Genomic DNA, 18,192 nt, shown 5'->3' on the forward strand with positions numbered 1-18,192 from the left:
ATATTGTTAAAGTAAGTCTGCCTTTCAAAGGCAGGAGCTGTGCCCTAAGGGCTTTTCAGACAACTTGATGACATGATGCTTCTGTTGAAAGAAAGCAGCAAGGATCAAATGCTTAATAGGCACCTGCATGTGTGTGTGTGTGCGTAAATGTGTGTCTTTTCTTGAACTTACTCTTCTATTTGAAGTCTTTCCAGTGTGATCTTTTCCATAATGTACAGAGCATTTGTTAATCCACATAACTGTTTGCAAGGTAAATAAAAAGTACAAAAATAGGAGGCACCAGGGAAGAAAAGAAGGGGAACCAATTATCAAGGCAGATGCGCTGTGAAGCCTGCAGGGTTTTCTATGCTACAGAGAATTCACCCGTTTAATCATTGCAGCCACTCCATTTGTTCAGTGTGACCAACTTCAATATGCAGATCCAAATAAAAAATAAAAAAGTCTGAAATTGACCAGGTCCCCCTTTCAGTGGTGGAGGCTGCTGAACAACAATTTTTAGACTGAGATAATTCGGTAATTTAATCAAGACAATTGTCATTTCATTTAGTGCCGGCTTTTCTTAAACCTAAAGGACATTAGTAATCGTGGATTCTTGTTGAGCTCTCGTGACCTCATCATAACTCCAACCTGTGTGAGTTACCATGGCTTACTTTACCTGTGCATTTCGTCTGCCTTGCTGTGTCTCAGCAGCTCGCCTGCATTTGTCCACATCACTAGATCTAGAAATTAGAAATAAAGGATAAGGGATCATTTGAGTCTTTTTAAAGTGTAGGAGAGGGATCCCTGACATGTGGCTCTCTCTGAGGTTTCTACATTATTTTTTCCCTGTTAAAAATTTTGTTTTGGTAGTTTTTCCTTACACTTGAGGTTTAAGAGCAGAGGATGTCACACTTTGTTAAAGCCCTATGAGACAAATTGTGATTTGTTAATATTGATAGATTTGCTGCTCTTACTTTGCTACTGCCAATACTACATCTCTACAGTTAGCTTGTACTGAATAATAGGCATCAAAATAGAATATTTTATTTTATTTCATAAGAAATCAAATTTTTATTTTGTTTAGAAAGAAAAACATGATAAATTGGAAGAAAATGGAAAAACAATATTTTCATATCTAACATATGGATAGATGGTCCTGATATTGAAACTGCTCTGATGTCAATCAACAGGTCTTTCTTCTGTCTACTTTGTACTTACCACAGGCTCCATGCCAAAACTCTTATGCACAGCGGCAGTCAAACCGCGGCTCAGACATGCGTTTCATGTAGGAATGCCAAAATCCAGATTTCGTAACGGTCTCACACAGGTGAGGGGAATGTTGTGGCATTAACATTGCTTAATCCTTCTATACTAGTGTCACTACCCGAGACATTTGGCCTCATATATAATTGGTTTTCATGGAGTTTCCTTTCTATCTTTTTTTCAAGAGTGTGTTTAAGGCATTTCTTTTATTTCACATTCAGATAAAATATTTCCTTATAACCTCTCTCAAGTGGTTGTCTCCACTCAGATATACCATTTGTGCACAAATGTCCTATCCTCTCCTCTCGCTCCAGATGCTTCTATACATTCCTGAAACGTCTGCTTTCAGATTTCTGCTCTGGTGCTGGGATTTCTGTGAAATGACCCTGTCAAATAAAGACCCTGTGAAAAAAAAATGTTGCTATCACAATGAAAGACCACATTCTTGAATAAAGATATGAACGAATGAATGCTTTTAATTATCCATAGCATAAGAAGTGCATGTGTGCGTGTGTCCTACTTGTCTCTCATAGACCTTGCACCTCCTCATAGATGTAATGACTCAGTTGTCAAGCTGAACAGTGAATAGAAATATGTAAAATAAATGGGGGGAAAATACACAAAGGCTACAGTTCATGTTGGAAGCAGGCCTGTGACGAAGGCTGTCAGAGATGGAGAATCAGATTATAGATGTTTCTTTTTTCTTTCTTATAAGAACGGCAAGAGAGAAGAAACAGAAATAAAGACAGCGAGGTAGACCAGTTCCAGTCATCTCCTCTCATGCAAAAGTGATGCGCTGCCTTGAGCGCGATCTTTTCCAGGAATTCCAGCGTAAACAAATTAAGTCAAAGTATCCCTACGGCTTTTTGTGTGTGTGTGTGTGTGTGTGTGTGTGTGTGTGTGTGTCTGGAAATATCCTATATGTGCATCTTTTTGTGCGTGTTCTTGAATCTGTGTCTTTTCAAACCCTCCACAATTTGATTTTATGTGCAAGTCTATGTGCATATATGGTGTCTGTATCACTATGGGTGTGCTTGATATGTTTCCGACACAAAGCCATGCCTTTTCCCGTACATGTGCGTGAATATTTAGTGCGTTGTGACTGCTGGCCTCTTAAGGCGACGTGTGTACAAGTCACTGCAGGGCCATTTTGTAATCACATTGTTTGCAGAATGTTTTTTCTTCAGGACAACACATGTAGTGACAACAAGTCCTCCAGCGAGAGTTGAGCTAAGACACAACCAGTGCATTTTATTCCCCTTGAGCAACAACAGTATAGTCTATAGAATAACACGCTGTCCTTTGATAAATATATAACCTTTTACACATCTAGCACTAGCTCTAGGAGAATTTTGAGAAGTATTAAGGACACAGGCTGATTATTTACTAACTATGGGCTAAATTGTCAGTTGTGCTTGGCTTATGTTATTTGACAGATAATGTAAATGAACTTCGTTATTTGTGGAGGTGACAACTGGCTCTTGGGCTTCTATTGAGCCCAGTTTGTGTTTCCAATGCTATCCATGTAAGAATGTGGATAAGCTCAGTTTGCTGGAAGTGCAAAGACAATCAGTACTTGAGGCTTTTACAGAGGATGAGCGGCTCATTTCCTTTTAATGTGTGATACATGTTGATGCAGCTGAGCTTAGTCTCATACTTAGTGCATTGATGCTGAACCGCTGTTGCACTTTTGGATCACTTTTGTGTTCTGTTTGTTTATTGTTCCACTGTGCAACACTAATAATATATATACATGTGTGTACTATTCATCATATGTCTGCTGATTCCTCTGATTGGAACTAGTTCGACAGAGTATCGCTATAAAAGTTCTCAATTTTTGTACCTAATATATGGATGACCTTTGCAAAAATTGTTTCTGACATTGTTCAGCGTAGTTCTATATTAGTAGAGGAAATTTCACCGATAGCTTCTGACCACATGTCCTCATCCCTACACTGTTATGCGGCCTCATCTTCACTGATGTCAATGGCCTATTATCATCAATCTCTTACCAGTTGGGGGCGTGTCTGGGCCGGTCAGGGTGACATTATTATTGATGAAGAGGAGCTACACATTCCACCATATTGCTACAAATCTAATATTTTGGAACACTTAAGATCTTTAAAGAGACACACAATTAACCAACCATTAATACATTTGCATTTTGCAAACTATGCCGTGCTTTTATTAGGAAAACAAATGGCACCACTGTTCTGTGTTCACTGCTGAGATAACCCATCTGCAAGTGTGAAGCAAGTCTGTCAGCTGGCAGTAATCGCGGCACATGCTTCGTTGTCCTGACCATCGTTAAATTGTTAAATGTATGAGGTGTTATAAAAGAGTAACTACAGACGAAGAACAAGAAGAATGACAGGCAAAATCTGGTTTTATTTGGTATCTGGTTTTAATCAGAGAGACTTGTGATGAGGTCTGTTTGTGAAAGGACCAAGGCTTACTCAGTTGAAGTACTGGAGCAACGATTGTGTGACGAGAACATTTTGTATAATCATACACTCTGTAGCATATTGATTTGCATAGCATCATATTCTTTTGCATTGCATCAAATCTTAGTGTGGAATCGCACTACGTCTCAATATGGGTGAATTAGAACCATTTGTTGCTTCCTGGATCGTCTGCAATGCTTTGCTACACTATAGTGAAATTGTAACAGTAAGTTGTTGTCTTCTAATTTATTGTTTTTGTAACCAGCTGGTTTAGAAACTCTCTTTTTATTTTTTTACTATCCATTGTTAGGTTGTTTTGACTTTTAGTCTAACACTATGTAATTAAAAAAATGCTACTAACCAAGTCCTTTTAATTTGGTTTATTTTTTTCCCTTTTGTCCAGAAGCCAGGGCTCGGAGCCAATAGTGTGTTGTCTGTGTAGGTTCACACTTTTTTTTGTTTTGTTTTCAGGCCTTAGAAAAGTCAGAAGTCATTCAGTGGCTGCACTAGTTTGGTGAAACATTATGTTATGTGATAGCTCATTTCATGAGTAAATAACACTTTCCAGAGTTGTACATGGAATGCCTGAGGTCTTTATTGAGGACACAAGTTGTTTATGTATCTAATGTACCGTATATGAGTGAATAACCTTTGCTCGCAAGTATGGATTGAATTGAGAGCAGTGTGGAGGACATAGGCTAGATTATTAATTTAATGTGCTATGGAGTAATTTTCACTTGCATTGGCCTGTTTACGGGTAAATGTCTGTTGACATTAGAGCACAACAGTGTGTGCCCGTTTAGCAGCCCAGTATATGGAGTTGGCAAAACTGCCATAGGCTTATATTGGGTACATACCGTATCCTTGTTTATGTATCAAATTCACCACAGGCCAATATGCCAGTTGATGCGTTCTCGTCCACTGCCCATTAACAGATGTGAGTAGAGGCGAAAATGGATTTGTTCAGACAAACAAGGTCACGACAGACTCTCAGGGCATTAAAAGGTCATTGATATTGTTTAAACTGCACTGTATGTAGGGAAAGTCAGTCGTGCGCACAGGTTTCCATATTTTGTGGATACATTTGATAACAATTCTCTTCCCCTGCATGCCTTGCTAACCATTGCTCTAAATTCTCAATGCTTTCTTATTGAAATATGCCCTGAACTTGGTCAATACTTTACTGTCTACTTTCAGCATGTTCTGCTGTAGTTTTGAATCCGTCCGTGAGATCCTGAAACATGTTAAATGTGGAACTAAAGACATAGAATGATCACATTAATAGCATGTATTGCTATTTAAGGCTTGGATAGCAATTTACTTTTAAGTGTGCACCCTCACACACCTAGACACTTAAACACTATAGAGCTTTACTTAAAATACTTCTATTGAGAATTTGTTCCTAGTCGAATAAAATGTGGCCTATCTGCCTCACAAATAATGACTCCTTTTTTCAGCAACTCAGATATAATAACACTAAATGACACTTAATCTTTGTTACATTATTAACATCAGATAATATTTTGTGAAGTGTCACTTTCTCAACACAATTTCTATGGTGCTCTAATCTGACCCTCCCCTCAGTGCAGTACAAAACTGGCAACTCTGTGTGATTGATGGATGTTACCTTAGTTTTATTTATTTGTAATATAGTTGAAATAAGCCAGAAAATTCTTCTTTCATATATTATGAATTGGATTATAGCTATCAATTTTGCAGCGATATACCTCTATTTATGAATGCAGGGACTTTGTACGTACATTTTTGTTGTTGTCCCACATTGCACAAATTATTCCAAGCTAATAATCATGTAATGCGTGTGTTTATGTTCAGGTATTTAACACTCCCTCTTTACCTGAAAAGCTACATTTGAAAAGCTCATTCACTGTATCATATTTGAAACAACACAAGGATGGGCATGGCATATCAGTCCCTGTATCTGTGTTTGTTTAGACAGCAGATCAGAGCTTATGCAAAATCAACTCGTTTAAAAATGTCATATTTAAGCAGGCAAATAATGCACATAAAGTCAAAAACAGACGCACCTATACTTGCAGAGTCACAGTCATAAATGTGTACACATAAAGACACAGACTAGTACAATGCATATTGGAGTAACGTTTACGTTGTATAGAGCAGCCGCTCATCTGCACATCTGCCATCCCCCACAATGACGCTGGCTCGTTAAATGTGTATCTGATACATTGTTTATATGTGGCAGAAATTAATTTATTGTTGATAGCTCTCTGTAGATTTAGATAAGGGTCTAATGGTCATACTCGAGGATATTGATTGTTTCATGCAGAGACAATAGATTGTTAACTTTTAGAATGCACTTCAGGCATGCACACACTGACTCCGCTGCTCACTTCTCTCTCTCTCTCTCTCTCTCTCATTCAGACACACACAAACACAGAGACACACACGCCGACTCCGCTGACGTGATCACCACATAATGATCAATAGTTTTCTTAAAGGAGTAAAATCTTTCTTCACAGCTGTGCGCATTCATCAGCCCGTCCTGCTCACTCTCTTCCTCTGAACACTGTAAGCGAACTATACTTGATCACTTTAACCAAATTATTTAAACAGCATTTGTATAGGAACGTTTCTGTCCCAAGCTTTTTGATCCATATAAACAGTTTATCCAAGATCACATACAAGCAGATTCCTCTGTAATAGTAATCTAGTCAAAATGTGTATGAATATGCATTTCATTGGTGATATTTCAATTCTTGTTACTAATTTGTCAAGAACTTTGTGTTAAAGGATGTTGATTGCTATCATCATTAAAACATTCATATTTCAACTTGGCATGTCTAGAGTGGTTCAATAAGAAGAGTAAACAGGATTCCTCTTAAGAGTCTATCCTTGATTTATTAGTTTATATTTATATTAATAGCCCAGGGCATTGCAGAATTAATGCTACTAATTTTCCCTCACATGAGCTTTTCTGGTCCTCGGTCTTTCTTGTCTACTTGTGATGACTGTGGCCATGAATGGCGCAGCTGTGTGCTGGCAGGGTAGCTTTTTAAAGCTCTGCCTGATTACAACCTGCTCCCATTGATTCATGTTCATTATGTCTGAGTGTGTGTGTGTGTGTTTGTGTGAGCACGCTCTGAGTCAGTTCAACCTGACCCACCCGCCATATATCAATCAACACCATTGAAGTGCTAATATCCCCCCTCAGTGAGCCTTTTGCTCATTCAAGTCCCATCTTGCTGAAGCCAATCTGACTTTTACTGATGATTTTGACTCATCTGTTTTGATTTTTTTTTCTTTAAATTTTTTTTTTATATTTCAGTTTCTCCTGCTCATGTTTTTGATTATACAAAGATAGGCAAAATAAAGGGAAAGGATAAAAAGATTTAGTGATATAATATCATTGAACTTTCTTCTGTTGGCTTATTGGCTATTCCAGTACCTGGTGTTCCTGTTCCACTGATGAGTGGTGGAGTGTTTGAACCAGATGAATTAGATGCAAAGCAGAGTTTTGCTTTATTTTTGATCAGGAAAGAGATTGAAAAAGATTGTTGTCCATTGGTACCTGATGAGGCAGACTGCTTGTTCTGTCACAGATTTCTTCATGTTAACAGGGAGTACTTTCTCCCCCCTGTTGCCAGTGCTTGCTCATTGTGGGAACTGTTGAACATGTTGAAGTGTCATTGGGCAAGACACTATTGTGATGGCTGTTCCAGAGAGAAGAGAAGCATTGTATAAATGTGTGTGCCATTTTGTGAATATTACTCATAGTGTGAAGTGTTTTGAAAGGTCGACACTAAAGCCTCACTATTTAGCTTCTCTTTAGTATATCAGGGTTTTTCCATGTTGCACTGTGTCCATACCAGTGATACCCCAAGGCTTTGCAGAGTTAACTCTACTACTTTTCTCTCTGCACACTTCTCCCTATAGGAACTCAACATTTCATTGTTGCCTCTTTCCTGTATCAAGATCTGTCAGCATTTTCTCTCTATTTGTTCCATATAGCCAGACTAACCACAGAACGGTCATGGTCCGTGGTGGCTTGTCTGAATTTCTGCTTCTCTTCTAGCTGTTTCTCTCACATTCCCCCCCTGAGCAAATGCACCATGTTTACTTATTTATGTTCCTCTCTGACATTGTTCCTGGTACAAAGTGGGAACCTGCCAATCTTATATAAAGCATTACAAGATCACTAAATAGTATTGTTGCACCAATGTTTACTGTTAAAAGTATTTTAAGTAACACCCATTCCAGATTAAAACAAAAGATTTGTGTATTGTTGCCAATTTACCATTTTATGTAAGGTTGTGATTTAGTCATTCAAATAAATCTGAATTGAATTGGCATTTAATTCCTCTGCCTAAGATCTTACTCTTGCTTATGAACCCATTGTATCTATATAGATTTGTTAAAAATGTGCCGTATGCCTTCTTAAAACTTTTCAACCTGTGTATGCTAAGCGTAAATGACACAGTAAGGCCAACTGCTTCATGACATTAAAGAAGAAGCTGTTTAAAAAATCATGAATGTCCAGTCTGAGCATGTTTTATACTGAAGTTAATTGCATTAGAATCTGCCAAGCAGCCCTTTGTGTGTGCATGTCAGCTCTTTTTGATCCTTACAGCGTCTCTGTCTTTGTGGATTAGACCAATAGGAGCTATACTATGTTCATTTATTCCCCACGACTGTCCAGACCCATCTGTTTATTTGACATTCATTCCTACACATGAAGCTATATTCTACAAATTGTCCATACATTGGGCAGTGAGCTCACATATTATTCTTAGCCATAATTTCACTTGAACTTTGTTATTATGTAGGTAGATATTTTCCTGCTGTCACATCACTGTCTTGGTATCTGAGACATAAATAGAGTCATACTACAGCAATAATATAATGATATACTCATGCACACTCATCAGTGTTTGTTAGTCAACTCTGTCTCAGGCTATAGCCAATAAACAATATACTCTATGTACTATTTTATTTACATACTCAACCTATAAGGCTTTTTTATTATTGCGAGTTTGCAAAGGTCAAAACAAGGTTATTGCTCATAACCTCATAATGTGGATGTTCTTGGACGTATATTCTATTGCCACCTTTATACTTTTCTTGGAAACATCTGAAGTTGTTTAATGTAGAATCAAGCAGCTCAACCAGTTCATTTGGTATGTTGAACTGACATTTGTACAATTTGTGGTTTCCCTGTCTTTCTTGCTGAATTTGCCAGATTGGCCAAAACGTCTTTCGGATGACCTGCTTTTCAGCATACGGTACTTCTGTCACCTCAGGGCCACTGTGTGCCTATAGGGAACAATATTCTGTGAGCATCGAGCTTCCCTTGCTGTGTGACCTTCTATATACGCATATGATCTGTACTGTCAGCGCTTTCCAACCCAATGTTCTTTCCATGTTGCACTGTGTCCATACCAGTGATACCCCAAGGCTTTGCAGAGTTAACTCTACTACTTTTCTCTCTGCACACTTCTCCCTATAGGAATTCAACATTTCATTGTTGCCTCTTTCCTGTATCAAGATCTGTCAGCATTTTCTCTCCATTTGTTCCAGACTAACCACAGAACGGTCATGGTCCGTGGTGGCTTGTCTGAATTTCTGCTGCTCCTCTAGCTGTTTCTCTCACATTCCCCCCAGGAGCAAATGCACCATATTTACTTCTTAATGTTTCACTGTGACATTGTTCCTGGCACAACCACAAACTGTGAACCTGACAATCTTATATAAACTAGAAAATACAAGAAAACTAGGTAGTAGTGCTGCACGAATGCTCACTGTTAAAACTGTTATTTTTGGTAACACCCATTTTCAGATTTAGACAACAGAGTCCCGTGTATTGTATAAAGAAACTTTGGAGCAAATTAATAGCACACTGAAAGTGAGTTTACAGATGATCCTGAAACAGTTCGCCATTACCTCAACATCATAATGTTACAAGTGATGATGACCTCCACTGAATGGACTTTTATGGTCCCTGGTCGCTTGCTGTTTTATACGTAACCTTTTCCACATGTCTGCCCCTTTTCTTTACCTCAGACCTCCCTATGTGATACTGTTTAATAGAGCAAAAGTACAAAAGGGGAAAAGAATCTGCAGGAAGAAATCAAATGCATAAAGAAAATCAAATCAATTCTTCACTCTCATTTCTCTCCCTTTCTATATGCCCTTGGTTCGTCTATTGTTTTCTTGTCCTTGGGTACCTGAGTGAGTGTACTTGACAGTCCATCATTGCATCACTCCAGAATATGTCCCACATCAGTAGGACATATGAAGAGGATACAAGCACAGAGAAGCACGCACACACAAACACAGAATCATTAGCCCACGAAGAGAGCAAAGTGTCTTAAGAGCGAACACTACAGCACAGAACACTTCAGCCCCCTGTCAGTGCTCTGTACGCACAAAAGAGAGACAAGGCAGCAAAACATCAGGACTGTATACAAAACCTTGAATACCATATACAGTGGTAGCTTTTCAGGTCTTCCTTTGCATTGGTTGACATAGACTGAACTTGTTTCATTTCTTGTTCAGTTGAGAATAATACTACCGTTATATGAAAGATGAAAAGACACAAACCGAATGCACTCTGTGTTTTTATTAATATTTGCAAGGTTTATAGGAGAGTAAAAGCTGTACTGGTTACCGTTGATCCAGTATCGGTTTGAAAAATGAAAATATTTTAAACTCTCAGTAGACATTTTATTTCATAGAATTTACTTGAACTGATTCAGTTTACTTTCAGTACAAATGGGTGGACAAAATATGACAATTACCCATCAGTATAACACAAAGCAGTTCAACAGAGCTACAAACTCCACAGAATGCCCATTAAGTTGGATTAACACCATGTTCAGCAAAAACAGAACAATGTCACTCAGTTGAGTGCATATCTCTGCCAAGGTCCTTAAATTCAATCAAGCTGCACCAAATTGCACACACTAATAGAAATCAGGCCCCTAAAAAGCCCAATTACTCCCTGGGAAATTGGTGAAAATGTCTAAAAACAAACCTAAAATCCTTGATCAACTCCTTCGTCCGGATCCGTACTGAATGTTCTTCCTTTGCTTGTGTCCTATCCTTTTGACCAAGTTTCATGGAAATCTATTAAGTAGTCTTTGCATAATCCAGCCAGCCAACCTACCAAGAAACAGAAAAAAGACCACATGATGGAAGAATGAGTTTGTTCACAATGACTCCTGTGTCATTATGTGAGAACTTTTGTTTAAGTTTAGTTTAGAGTCAAGTTGCTGTTAAATTAGCTGCATGACTATCCAATGTTCCGCCTCCACACTTTTACGTATCCCCCTGCTATCTGAACAGCAAACTACCACATGTATTTCTACTGACAGTGGGATGCACTACAGAGGCAGACTTCAACACCACCAAATACATGTTTGCATGCATTTGAAAACATGAGTTTGGATTTTTGCATTTTAATGAGGGCACCTGTATATTTACACCCACATCTTTCCTCATATTTGAAACTCCACCACCCCTCACACTTAGAAAGGAAGTTATACTCTGCAACATCAAAACACTGCTGTTTTTTTTCCTTCTTCTCTTCTCTCTTCTTGCAGCACACACAATTATTTCGAGTCTTATCAGTTTTCCAGCTAAATTTAAAATCATGCTATGATATTTTGATTTTGATTCGCACAATTGTTCAAAGTCAAGAAAAAAAGAGGGAGACATGCATTGGAGGTCATGAGCCGACTTTTAACCCAATCAAGCTTTCACACATGATCCTCGTACGCTACGGGGCCTTGTAGCTCATGTTTTTTTCTCCCTTATCATAACACATACATACATTTCTCTCATTCTAATAGGACGACTGGAGGGTTAGCCTTGAACGCCAATCAGACGCGTTCACTTGATAGGTCTCCCTATGCATGTATGATTTGTTGTGTCTTCAGGTGTGGCCTTCAGTCATAATCATAATCATACTGCTATTGCCAAGGCATTAGTTTCAGCTGCAATTATAGATTAATGTGGATGCATAGATGTCTGCATTACACATGTACTTGCTCCCCCTTCCTTTTTCTGTCCATCTTCTTTTCTCTATCACACACACACACACACACACACCAAGGCCTCCAGGCCTACTGGGACATAACGGACAATCAGCCTGACAATCACAGCTGAGCTCTGATTGATGCTGCAGTTGCATAAACACACAATTTCAGACACATAGACGCAGTACTGCCAAGGGCTTGATCTCCCACACCCTCCACACACACACACACACACACACATTTCCCAGCAGCCCCACATTGAATGGATAAAAAGGCGTATGGGATGTTTTTATGATTTCCAATCACTGGTTTTGTGAGATGTAATGACAATTGTAACTGTTCTAACAGAGGAAAGAAATATGTGACCAATCAGTCTGGAGGTGTGCTGTGCTCTGTAATGTCTCCTGTATAACGAAAGGTGACAGCATTTTCCTTTCCCCCTCTTTTTTGGTCTAACACACTGTGGAATGACATTGTAATCACAGTCTATGAAACAACTGCCTTATGATTCTGTCCAGACAATATTTTATTTAATATAGTTATAACTTTAAAGATTCAAGGACAATTATAAACAGACTTAATCTATAGGTGACATAACAAATCCCACCCCTGCTCCTATTCAAGGTCCATCTACAGATGTAATACTGGAGCACTTTCCAGTTTTATTCTGTCTTAATACTTTCTCCTTGACTTTTGTCTAATCTTTGCTTTAAGGCAAAGATTAGCTTTATGAACAAGTTAGTTTTTTTGATAATTGTGGGAATGTGTTTTCCATGGGTGCGTTTGATATCATATATTTTAGTAACTGATGTTTCTGAGGCTTTCATTATGTGTTTTCTGCCACGACTCTGTTTTGATGTGATATTGTGATTCATTCCAGCATCTGAGACACTAAACAGCCTGTGGGCTACTGTCACAGGCCTACGTGTTTGTGTGTGCTTGTGAGCGAGACATCTATCTTTCTCCTCTGACAAACTAGATCTGTCACGCTGGTGGCAGACTTGACTGTCTTTTCTGTTGGTTAGCTGAAATTGATGAGGCAATCAACCGCGGATGTGTGTGTGATTTTGTGCGTTTTCTGTGTAACTGTGCCAGAGTACAGTATGTTTTTTGTACACAGATGCAGCATGTGTGTATTGGCATGAAGCCACAGAGCACATAGTCATGTGACATCATGATCTTTAGGCCCATGTCACACACATGGAACTACTAACATCAGCTTCATATAAGAACTGATAATTCAGTGGCACTTTTGTTTTAGTCTAAAATTACAAGTTATAGATTAAAAGCAGGCACACAGCATTCTGTTCTGACAAATATCTTGTGAATGTCACCTGCCCAGTTATGAGGGAGAGGGCACAGCCAGAGACAAGGGCCTCTCGTAAATTCTCCGGGTAGTGAGTGGTTGGTGAAATATGACGGTTCAACACCTGTGATATTTCAAGTAAGTCTGGGGGAGATATTCTAAATTGTTCTTGAAGATCAACGAGGAAGGTCAATGATTTATTCAACCCTTAAGCAGAGTTGAATTCCTTGGCAAATGAAGAAGACCTTCATCATAAAGTGATGTGTCAGAGAGCAGGTTAAAGAATTTTTAAAATCTGAAGCTGCTATATTTATTATTGAGAGGATCTCATGACAATAGTGTGCTCCTCAAGTTCTAATGCATGTTCACATTTCCATATGCACAAGAAATCTCTGTCTGTATGTGGTTCGCATATCTCGAGAACTGTTCATCTTATCGGCCTCACACATGCCATGTGTGTTTTTAAGGGCCTAAGAAAGTGCAGGGATTTCCTGTCTATCAAACATTGAAATTTTTGGAGGTTTTTTAATAAAGATGACATGTGTCCTACAAATAGTTGACACACACGTAAACACCGACTGACTGACTGACAGACAATGTAGATTACAAAGCTAGTAACTACATTTTAGATTACCCAGACCACATGAATTGTTCCTAATCATCGTTATTTCAATTTCATCAAACTTGTGATATGACATCATAGATTGTCAGGGCCAGTTGTATCAGATTGTAAACTCAGCGGCTGTAGATAACATGGCCTTTTCTTTTCTTTAGTGCTGCCAGATAAATAATGAGTCAGTCTTGTGGCTGAAGAAGTACCTATTTGCTTTCACATATGAGAACCTGAGTCTGATATCATAAAAGTTGTAAACGGCTGAAAGTAGCTGGGTGGAAAGGTATTTGAATGTACCGCAGAAGACGGATGAGTTCAGTGCATGAACGGACAGATAAGAAGTTGGTTTATCAACTGAGAAAAGTAGCTGTAGCTATTACTGGTGGCTGATTTAGAAAGAGACATGATTGTGTGTATATGTGTGCTTGTAGGTGAAGTGATCCCCCTGGATTGACCTTTGTACAGGGCAATGATTTGAAAACTTTTTAAAGGCTTGCCGCTTTATTATTTGCACAAATGTTTTTCTTTCAACCTTCCTTTATTCTGTCAATCGCTCCTATCAACCCACATAACTACTTCACTCCGTCTTTGTTCTCATGGTGCCTGTATTTTTACTGTGTAAATTATTTATGCTCTGGCCTTGTTCCAAACACTTCATTTAGATAACCTTCACGACTTGATTTTACATTTGTCCCCACAAACATTTAACCAAAGCTACCCGTAATCCTGTCAGTCTTTGTGGCAAACACTGAAAAGTTTGAGTCTCTTTTACTTTGAATTTGACTTTGAGGGTAAAAGAAAATACCCAAATCAGCAGGGGTGGTTTTTGTTCCTCTTTCAAGCAGCTTATTCAAAGAGAACCTCTGAAAGATCAGAGCGTCTCTCTTTAGCCCTGTTAAATCACTCCCCACAATGATTATTGAGCTGGTAACAAAACAAAATCTCTTTCTACAAGGGGCTACAGAAAACTGTGTGTGCGGGTTTGGGTGTAACACTGGATTTGTGAGTTTAGGCAATACAGAGTTTGCATGATAGGGGTGGGTAATCATTTCAAGAGATAGCCTAAGAATAAAAAAAACAGTGGGTCAGAATAAGATTGAGTGATGCATAAATGTATGGAGAGTGGGAAAAGGGAGTTCAGCTTTATTATTGCATAAGCCTGCGAGCCTCTGCTGGAACAGTGGGGGGTTGAGCTTAGACATGGCTGTTTGTTGTTCAAACACTGTGGTGAATTGCACAAATGATGAAAAGTTGTAAACTGGTTTGTTCTGAAAGAAACGGCTCCACCTGTAGAAAGCAGTCACACAAATAAAAGCATTTTAAGTACATTTGCTAATATAGTCACTCCACTGCAGCATTTATTAATCAGTATTAAAACACCTAATAATTGCTATCAACCAGTCAGATCTAATTGTACACAAGTTTAAGAAACATTTTAAGCAAAGTATTTTTGCAGCAATTCTAACTTCTCATATGAGCACATACTTTATATTATTGAACATTGTCTTTTCTTCTTTTTATTGAATTACTTTCACATTAAATTAACCCTTTCATTGACCTCAGAAGTGAAGCAGCGGTTTGGTGGTGGCTGCTGTGTGCGGGCAGTGCCCATCAGATGCTATGCCTTATGCAAGACGGGAAGGTTTGGCTTCCCTTGAACATAGTTCTTGATTGTTATTTAATTTTGTTACATAGTAACATAGTTATCAACAAATTCATTAATAAACATATCTTTATACAAATCTAATATTGTGTGTAATAAACTCATTTTTATACTGTTGAATGCTGATTTAAATTGGGCTTTTTGCTGATTTGTTCTAAGTCAGGATGCCAACTATTTAATGAATTTGGGATTAGAACACAAAGAACCAATGAGATCCAAGTTTACACTCCCAAGCACTTTGTTAGGAACAGATGTATTGCCCTAGGCACCAGCTGTGTGGGTTTGGCATATGATAGGTTTATATCATAAATGTCAGTTGTGGTAAATGACATTGAAAGTTAAATATTACCCATACTGCATTGTTCAACATTATCACCCTGGCGTATAATATCTGGTATTTATTTGTGGTTTCTTTCCCTTGACTATAATTTGAATAGTCTATAATCAGTCCCATGCAGCAGTTTGATATGATCCAGCTCTAAGATAAACAGGCAGCAGATGCAGCAAAGATATTTGGGATGTTGTTGAGGTGAAATGCTCCTGTATTTGTGACACGGATTAAAAAACGGTAATAACAATTCACAGCCACAATTCTCTCATTATCCTTGTTATGAAGTGGATTAATTATCAATTAAACTCATGATCCCACAGATCTGTAGTGGATCTGCTGTGCATCATGGGATGTTATTCTCTGATGGTGAAGTAAATACACATCTCAATTTGCAAAGAGGAGCACACACATGCATCATTTGGTATTCTGTGATGATTATTTCTGACAGATGGGGTAAATACAAATATAAACACAAAATCTTACATGAAAGACAAGCAGCTACACAAGCAAAAACCAACACATTTATTACAAAACAACACACACAAACACAGACTTCAGATCTGACCAATGATTTCCAATACAAGTTCATATGAGTTATTGTCTATGCCGCTGTGCGTTCAAGCATGATCATCCTCTAATTTACAGTTCAATCAACATATTTGGATATACCTTAATCCTACATCATTGCTCCACACTGGATGTTTGGGTGTGGATTATCTATTATTAAGGCTGGCAGATCCATACAAATTCACATACACACTGAGGTTTCTCTCCATCAAAGTGCAAGACTGAAAATTAAGTTAAAACTTCCACGGGCTTGTGAAAGTATGGCTGCTGTTCGAAACTGCTGTGGAGTAACCCTTTCCTTCCAAAATAATACTGTCTGATAACAAGTAGAACAATTTATAATACACAGGTGTGGGCATGGAGGTGCACCTCCAGGTGAACCAGGGAGAGGTGATTGGTATCACTGAGACTAGATGGCCAATCAACTCTCCCTGGATTCCAAAAAGGCAGCAACTGTGCTGCTAGGGGGACAAACATTCAAGACAGAGCTGAGCTGAAAAGCTGGAGGCCAATAGAAATTGCTGGCCACTTGAAGTTAAGATGTTTGTGAGTTAATGTTAGGGTTAGATAAGGTAAGAATGATGAAAAGTGAGTGGTTCGTCTCTGGTTGTTGCCACAATAGGCAAAACAAATGATCATTGATCAGTATTTAAACAGAATTATACTATGTTGTTAAATCAGATCTCTTGTACTCAAAGTATTTATATAAGACAAACAGTGATACACTTTAATAATTCCAGAAATCTGTGTCTTTATGCATTTCTCACCAACCCTTGATCTTATAGAATTCATACTTGGCATATTTATTGTTCAGGGGTCTGTGTACTGACTTGAGTTTCACTGAACTTTGAATAAACAAGTGAACCGCTCTATGTGCAGCAGCAGTGCTGCAGCTTCAGGGTTCTGTCTTTACTCGCTGCGGCTCAATTAGTGAAGGTCACTTTTACAGTTTCAGAAAGAAAGCTTCAACCAGCATCACCACAGGTCAAGCAAACAGCCCATCTCAAACAGGCATGTTCACTAGTTTTCTTATATGTCCAACACTGTTAAAATGTCTCATGTGCAGGATTTGTGGCTTACAGCCGGGACATCTGTCTTCAGTCCAAAGGAGCAACCAAAAGCCCCAAATAAAATGTTCACCATCCAATAATAATGTTCAAAGAATATTTTTTTCCAGCCTCTTTTTCTGAAAATTGCTCTGTTTGCAGGAAACAGTGATTTATTTGGTCTTGTTTTAAGTCTGTCAGCATGCCTGTGCAGGTGTTCGAACACACATGCACAGTAAAATCAGTAGTTAAAGAAGGGGAAAGAAAAGAGAGGAGGATGAGAGGGAATTATAGTGAAAGGAAGGAGAGGTAGAAACAACAAAGAGCCTAGAGATAGGAGAAAGGGGTGGAGGCAGAAGGATAAGGACATGAAGGAGGGAAGAAAAAGAGCACAGGAGATGGGTGTCTGCAAAAATGGAAGCACCCTGAGCAATGTGTCAGAGCCATGACTTCTAAGGCTCTGACATATTGCCAAGGAAATGAGCAGTCAGCACGGTTTTACAGTACAGGGCTCATCACTGACAGAGTTAAAATGCAAATACCGCTCATTGAGCCTACAGGACACTCTGTTCCCAACGTTTTCAACTGCATGGTGCTGATATTCAAAACCCAGGTGGTTCATACTCTGCAGCTCTATGGTGGGTTATTACATTAGAAGAATGTTTGCATGTTTTTAATGGTAAAATAAATGAAAAGTATAGTTAAGTTATAAGTTATCAGCTGACATGAATGTGCGTAATGAGCATTGTACAGTATTAGGGTGAATGATGAACTTTATATCATTCAGGACACAAAACGAGATTGTCAAAAAAGTATTATCTGTTTCCATTCACAAAACCATAGAATGACATGAGTAAGGCTCCACACATGTATATTCGCCCAAACTGAATGTCTCAATACCTGTCCTTGGGGAACAAGTGATAAAATGGCTGAGGGGTTGAGGTGTGGACCAGTTGTCCTTCAACCAG

At 38.6% G+C, this 18,192-nt stretch overlaps 1 protein-coding gene across 1 annotated transcript in view; it reads left to right on the plus strand.

Moving 5' to 3' along the window:
• cdkal1 (CDK5 regulatory subunit associated protein 1-like 1) overlaps positions 1-18,192 on the plus strand; it is a 214,029-nt gene that overhangs the window by 175,547 nt on the left and 20,290 nt on the right. The gene's annotated exons all lie outside the window — the stretch shown is intronic.

The sequence above is a fragment of the Paralichthys olivaceus genome, chromosome 13 (genome assembly GCF_024713975.1).
Source record: "Paralichthys olivaceus isolate ysfri-2021 chromosome 13, ASM2471397v2, whole genome shotgun sequence".
NCBI classification, from domain to species: Eukaryota; Metazoa; Chordata; class Actinopteri; order Pleuronectiformes; family Paralichthyidae; genus Paralichthys; species Paralichthys olivaceus.